Genomic DNA, 8206 nt, shown 5'->3' with positions numbered 1-8206 from the left:
CATTTTGATATAGATTATACACGTGCAATCATGCAGAGAGTTTCCCTATTAGCCATGTTGCAAAAGAAATTATGGACCAAAAGAAGAAGAATAAAGTAAGTTTAAAAAGTATAATTTGATTTGCATTCAGACTTTATCCGTTTTTTTCTGGAGGTGAATAGTTTTCTTTCATCATGAGTCCTTTGAAATTGTCTTGGATCATTGCTTGCTGATAGTAGCTAAGTCACTCAAGGATGATAATCATTACAATATTGTTGTTACTGTGTACAATGTTGTCCTGTTGCTCATTTCACTTTGCATCAGTTCATGTAAGTCTTCCCAGGTTTTTCTGAAAGCATCCTGATTGTCATTGCTTATAGTGCAATAGTATTCCATCATAATCATATACTACAACTTGTTCAGTCATTCCCCAATTGATAAAACATCCCCTCAATGTCTAATTCTTTGCCTCCACAAAAAAGAGCTACTATAAATATTTTTGTCCATAGAAGTCCTTTTCCTTCGATCTCTTTGGAGCACATACCTAGTGGTATCTCTAGGTCAAAAGGAATGCACAGTTTTAAAGCTCTTTGGGCAGAGTTCCAAATTGATCTCCAGAATGACTGGATCATTTCACAACTCCACCAACAGTGCATTAGTGTCCCAGTTTTTCCATATCCCCTCCAGCATGTCATTTTCCTTTTCTGTCATATTAGCCAAACTGATAGGTACAAGGTGGTAGCTCAGAGTAGTTTTAATTTGCATTTCTCCAATCAATAGTGATTTAGAGCATTGAAAGCATATGAAAAAATAGGACTATAGATGGCTTTAATTTCTTCTGAAAACTGCCTGTGCATATCTTTTGGCCATTTATCAACTGGGGGATGATGCATATTTTTTATAAATTTAACTTAGTTTTCTATATATTTGAGAAATTAGGCTTTATCAGAGATACTTGCTGTAAAAATTTTCCCCCCAGTTTCCTGCTTTCCTTCTAATCTTGGCTACTTTGGTTTTGTTTGTGCAAAATCTTTTAAATTTGATATAATCAAAATTATCCATTTTATATCCTGTAATGCTCTCTATATCTTGTTTGGTCAGAACTCTCTATTTTGATTGTGGTAAATGAATGCAATAGAATGTTACTGTACTGGAAAAAAAAGAATATATACACTAAAGCATGGGAAAGCTTAGCTTACTTTGATGAGACAAAAAAAAAGGCCAATCATTCTGAAAGGTGATTCAGATCTATACCTATGGATGTTATGAGGCTCAAATGGGATAATGGATATAAAACACTTTGCAAAGTTTAATGTGCTATATAAATGCCAATTATTATTACTATTACATAGTAGTAGTAGTAGCAGCAGCAGCAATAGTAACAGTAGTAGCAGTAGCAGCAGTAGTAGTGGTTGTAGTAGTAGCAGTAGCAGTAGTTGTAGTATACTGTAGCAGTAGAAGTAGTTGTATTTGTAGTAGTAGTAGTAGTAGTAGTAGTAGTAGTAGTAGTAGTGGCAGTGGTAGCAGTAATAGTAGTAGTAGTTTACAGTCACCTGACCTCTAATCTGGTGATGATTTCATTCCCTGAGCCTTCTATTATACTCCTATTGTGATTAAGCTCTGTTCCTAGATCATTGCAGGGGTATGGTGATAAATGTTTAAAAGGGTGAAGGAGAAATGTATGCACATGCACTTCTTTTAAATTTGATCTTTATTATTAACACTTTCTTAAGTCTAGACAATCAATATAGCAATAAATTTATCCCTGATTTATAACATTGCATTGCAAAATAATTGCTCTTACAAACTGATTAGAGCTGACTCTAACACACAACACTGACTATATCCCCTACTCCCAATCACTAAACTTTTTACATACAGTTTAACATAGTGATACCACTCTTAGGTACATATCCCAAAGAGATCTGTAAAAAAATATTCATAGCAATATGTTTTATTGTTGTCATGGCAATGAAATCCAAATAAATTGAGTACCCATCAATTGGGGAATATCTAAATAAATCATCATTGAATATGAATTATGAAAATATTATTTGCTGTAAGAAATTCTAAGTGGGAGTTAAAGAAACATAAGAAGACTTATATGAACTAATGCAGAGCAAAGTGAGCAAAATCAGGAGAACAATTCATACAAAGACTGAAATACTGTCAAGAAAAACAATTTTGAAAGACTTAAGAATGCTAATCAATGCAGGGACCAATCACTACTATAGAAGACTGATTAATGGAATATGCTGCCCATCAATTGGCAAAGAGAGAATGACTCAGAATTATGCATATATTTTCAGAAATAGTCAATATGTCAGTTTGTTTTGCTTGACTACACTTATTTGTTTTTGGGGAGGACTTTTACTGGGGGAAAGGGAGAAGCTTATGGGGAAGAGGGGGGAGTTGGGGGAACAGTGGTCCCCACCCACTCTTCCAAAAAGAGTTTTAGTGAAACATAAGCATGAGCACACACACACACACACACACACACACACAAGTGGAAGAAGTCCAGAAGGGGACACAGACAAACAGGGCAGTGTTGCTACTAATATATTAAATGTATTATATACTAAAAAAAAAAAACAAGTTAAATATAATAGACACACAGTTCCATATACAATTCTCTTTTTCTGTTCCTCTTTGTATATGGAAATGTTTGTGTTTGTTGATTTTATGACATTCATAATGAAAAGATTAAAAGAAAAAGAAAATACAGCAAAATGATTGGACCAATTCCCAGATCTACCAATTGCAGATAAATACACATTTCCTCCCAAAACCACTCCAACAATTTCCATTTCCCTTTTTTTGGTTATCTTTGCCATTCTGATGGATAGGAGATATAACCTCAGAATGGTTTTAATGCACATTTCTCTTATTATTAATAATTTGGAGCATTTCTTTAAAAATGTGGTTGCTGGTAGCTTGGATATCCTTTAACCATTTATCTTTTGGGGAATGGATTTTGTTCTTATAGATTTGTTTCAATTCCCTATATATCTTATGATGTTTATTAGAGAGTGGATTTGCTGCAAAGGTTTCCTATCCCTCCTCCTATGCCAGTGGGCTTTCTCTTCTAAGTCTAACCATATTGATTTTGTTTGTGCAAAACCTTTTCAACTTTGTGAATCAATAAGGATGAAAAATGCTGTATACATCAAGAGGAAGATCTGATGGAGTCTGAAAGTAGATCAAAGCATACTATTTTTCACTTCATTTTTTCATGTTTGGTTTTTTTTATCTGTTTCTTCTTTCACACTATAACTAATGTGGAAATATCTTTTACATGATTTTACATATCTAACCTATATCAAATTGCTTACTGTCTTAGGAAGGGGGAGGTGAGGCAGGAAGGGAGAAGATTTGGAACCCCAATTTAAAAAAAATTAATGTTAAAACTATCTTTATGTGTAATTGGAAAAATAAAATACTATTAAAAAACTTTGAGTTAATATTGTCCATTTTATCTTTTATAATTATTTCTTCCTTATTTAGTTGGGAATTCTCTCCATGGTTTTGAAAGATAACCCCCTCTAATCTCCTCTGATTTGTCTATGACATAACATTTTATATCTAGAACATGTATCCATTTGGAACTTATTGTGGTATAGGTGTGACATATTGGTCTAAACCTACTTTCTCTCAATTTTCCAATGTTTTCCCCAGCAATTCCTTGGAGTAAGCCTCAGTGGTTGATTTCCTTGTGTTTATCCAACATTATAGTGCTATGTTCATTTCATTGTAATATGTTCCATTTAAGGAGGGTACTCAAGCTAGCCATCTCTTTATCTCTTACCAAGCTGCATTCCTCTAGACTTTTCCATCATCCCTTCTTCTTCCCAAGCTCCCTTACTTTTTTTTAACCTTCCTTTCATATGTTGACTTCCCCATTAGAATATAAACTTTTTGAGGGGAGGGACTGTCTTTTTTTGCTTATATTTGTGTTCTTAGCACTTAGCAGTTTATTTACTAATTTGTATTCCCAGTACTTAGCAGAGTGCCTTTTAATACAGCTTTAGACACTTCTTAGCTGTGTGAACCTGAGTGAGTAGCTTGACCACGTTTGCCTCAGTTTCCTCATCTGTAAAGTGAGTTGGAGAAGAAAATGGCAAACCACTCCAGTCTCTTTGTCAAGAAAACCCCACATGGGGTCACAAAGAGTCAGAGATGGCCGATTAAACAACAGTACCTGTCCTGGGACAGAGAAAAACATGGCTCAAGGCTTAAAAACCTAATAAAGTTCATTTTTTTAATGTTAGTAATTTACTAACTGATAGACTAATTGTTTCTAATCTGTTCCATTGATCAGCTTTTCTATTTTTAAACAAATATACAATATTTAGTAACGGTGTGAATTATTGTAGTGTTGCTATGTAGCAGTGACTTGTTACTCCTTCCTTCTGGTTTCTCCCTTCCATGTGACTTTCTCTCTGGTTACCAGTGATATAGAGAACAGCATGGGCTTCAGAATCAGACTCTCGGTTCAAAATCCAATTCTGCTATTTATTACCTCTGTGGGAATTCAGCAGTCAACGTCTTAGGCTCTCAGTTTCTTCCCCTCTAAAGGTGTTGAAGTAGATTAGTTCTTCCAGCTTCCAATCCATAATTCAAAGTTCTTTACCACTTAGCTGAACATCCAAGATTTGTGGAAACACTCTATTCTGTTTTATTGTATATAACTGATTGGATTCAGGCTTATCTGTTTTCTTTTCAATAATTATTATTTTAACATGAACATTTTATTATTATCAATAGTCCTCCCAATAACAATAATTAATAATAATTATTAATTAATTAAATTAATTTAAAATGTCTTTGAGTTCTGAATTCTTTCCCTCCCTCCCACCTCTCCCAGACCCATTAACAAGGCAAAAAATGTGATATTGATCAAGTATGTGAAATCATAAAAAATACATTTTCATATTAGCCATGTTGCAAAAAAAATTAAAAAGCAAGAAAAGTAAAGGTTTATCTATTTTGACAGTGATTTTGCATGTTCTCTACGTATTTTCCAGGGATGAAGCCATTTACCCCTTTCCCTTCTAGCTTTTTCCCTCCAGGAACAAGGAGTAGAAGTCCTATGGTATTGTTGAACTCAATATACTTTTGATTTAGTTACTTTTCAGCATGAATTATATACAATTTTTTAGCCTTAATTTTCCTGTTGGTACTGCCAATGTGTGATCTTTGTCTAACAACTAATAACATGACATATTACTGAAGTAATTGGGACATATCCAGGTTGACATTCCCACTATAAATAAGACCCCAAGACATGAAGTTCTAGCTAAATAGGGTGGCTTAAAGGTTCTCCTTAAAGAAAGAAGTTTGTTTCGTTGTGCCCCCAAAGGTTAATAAATAAGAAACTTTATTTCATTCTAAATTCTGTTCATCAGGAAGCTTGGCTCATTCACCTCCATTCCTGCTACAAAAAGTAAAGAAATCGTTCATTCCCTTTAACACAATGACTCCACCACTGTGGGGGAGTACCCAGAGAGGTCAATGACAGAAAGGTTCCATATATACCAAACTATTAACAGCAGCACCTTTTGTTATACCAAAAGCCTGGAAACAAAGTAGAAGCCCATTGAGGGGGGCATGACTCAACAAATTATGTTCTATAAGTAAAATTAGTTATTTGAATTAGTTATATTGAATGTGAGAAATTATAAACATGAGAAATTAAGAGAAATATGGGAGAACTAAATCTTTAGACTGTTTAGATTGGTGTTTTCTAGTATAGCATTTACCTCACTAATGCTATTTGTATGCTTTTTATAATTTCTAGGCTTAGTCCACATGAACAGTATTTTTAAAAATTTACTGTCTTGTCATTTCTAATTATCTTCCATTACTGGTAAAAACAAAAAAACAGTAGAGTCCTTTGGTAGTCCATTTTCATACTAGATCTTGAACTCTCACTGTTCTTCATTTGCCAAACAAGCCATGGCATGTGCAGTGGGCAGGCCCTGATAAACCGCCTCAGCAAATGATCTAAACCATGTTGAGACTCCTCAAACCAGTTGGTGAGTTAGGAGGGTGTCCACTCCACGCAAGTGGAAGACTTCCCACCAGCAGAATGGCCAGATGAGAAGAATTTGCTCCAATGGCCATGAAGGTGGCAGAAGCAGGATCGGTGAGAAAGCTGATGACATTTGCAGCTGTCTCACTTAAATCCAATTTATGAGCAAGTGAACAAAGGACAAACAACAACCTGCTTTTGATTCTTTCCTTTGTTCTCGGTCCCACACCACTTCCTCCATCCCCCAATTCCATCTCCCCTGGGGAGTCTGTAAGGGCAGCTAGGTGGAGAGAGCGCCAGACCTGGAGTTAGGAAGACTCATTTTTGTGAGTTCAAATCTGGCCTCGGGCACTTAATAGCTGTATGACCCTGGGCTTAACCCCTTTTGCCTCAGTTTCCTCATCTGTAAAATGAGTTGGAGAAGAAAATGGCAAACCACTCCAGTATCTTTGCCAAGAAAACCCCAAGTGGTACTATGACTGAAAAACGACGCAACACGAATTTCCATCCCACTCCACCTCATCCCCAAGCTCCACCAAGTTTTTTCCTCATTTTCCCTCTTTCTACTCAGTATCCTCAAGTTTGGGAGAGTCAACTAAACATTGCTTGTTCTAAGATTCCTTCTAGATCTGACATTCTATGTTGGGGGGTGGGGGTGGGGAGGGGGAAGAGGAGAGGGTCCAAGGATAAATTTCATTATTTGTGAATACAAATGGGGAAAAACAATCTTTATTTTCGGTAACCTCTGACTGAAATTTAGAATTCCCTTGAATTATTTTAAAAATGTTATTCTGAAAAGAAGGTTCATAGGTTTCACCAGACTGCCAAAGAGGTCCACGACACAAGAAAGGTTGAGAACTCCAAGCTTAGGAGGTAGACAGCTGATGAGACAGAGAGGTCCTTAACTTTTTTGCGTTTGTCTTGGATCCCAGTTCCGTGAGGTCCATGGAGGTCCTTTCTAGAATCATGTTTTTAAATAACTGAAGGAAATGCACATTTCAGTTAAAGATTAATGAAAATTAAAATGAATTTTTCCTATTCAAGTTCATGAATTGAAATCTATCTGCAGACCCCAAAGGACGCTTGGGTGGAACGCCGCTTCTAGGTCCCCTTCTGGCTCTGATATTCCAACATTCTATGCAGTGGAATGTCTCTCTGCTCTGCAGTTTTATAATACAACATTCTGCGTGACATTCTATGTTCTAATTTGTCGATTGTCTTCCAGTTCTGACATTCTGTTCTGTCACTCCGTGTTGTCATGTTCCTCGGAGTTTTGACATTCTATATGCTAAGGTCTCTTCAATCTCTGGTCCCCCTTCTGCTGCCTTCTAGGGTGCCTTCCCTCCATTGCAATCTGCGGGTTTCCTCCTCAAAGTCACAATAATCTGTCCCTTCTTTGGTGCCTTTACTGTTTGCGCTTCAAGATCTGGTCCCTCTGTCTTTGTAGGATTTGCTAATTTCCTCCCCTGCCCAGGTCTTCTCCACCCAAGGTCCTAGGTGTAATCTCCCTTAAGGGACAGATCTGAATCTGTTATTTGTTTGCCATAGGTGCTTATCTAGCAAAGACAAGGGAAGAGAGACTAAATAATCTGCTGAATCGCGAGGTGGCAGATTTCCCATTCACTGGAGGTCTCCAAGGAGTGGCCGGAGGAGACTGCATGTCAGGTACGTTGGGAGAGGGTTTTCCTATTCAGTACTGGTTGGACTGGAAGGAGTCTGAGGTTCTGGAGCGCTGTGATTCTGGAAATGGATTTGTACAGCGGACCTCCTTCCCGGAATCAGAATAGTCCTGGAATACCACGCTCTGGATTCAAGACGCGGAGACTGGCATCTGCCTCAAGGCGTCAGGCAGGCCCTGCTCCACGTGGGCGAGTTTCCCTAAGCAGTCAATATCAGAATCTGGACAAGGAGGCTGCAAGCTGGGAGCTCGGCGGCGCCAGAGTACTCCGGCCGCCAGGGGGCGATGTAGGACAGCCTCCGAACGCGCCGGGCCACAAGAACGCTCTCCACGGGGCGCCGCCGCTCTAGCCCGTCACGTGACGGCTCTCTGGGCCGGCGTGCTGGAGCGTGCGCGGCGCCGCCGCCGCCAGGTGTGGGACGCTTTGTCCGGCGCTGGTCGGGAGCGCGCGGGCAGGCCCGGGGCTGCGGCGGCGTTCGGCGGTGGCCGAGGGGAGCAAGCGTGGGCTCGGGCGGTCC

This window comes from Petaurus breviceps, unplaced genomic scaffold (assembly GCF_028583685.1).
Source record: "Petaurus breviceps papuanus isolate PSGF00001 unplaced genomic scaffold, PetGlider_PUasm1.0 91041, whole genome shotgun sequence".
NCBI classification, from domain to species: Eukaryota; Metazoa; Chordata; class Mammalia; order Diprotodontia; family Petauridae; genus Petaurus; species Petaurus breviceps.
Note: the sequence above shows the minus strand (reverse complement) of the source record.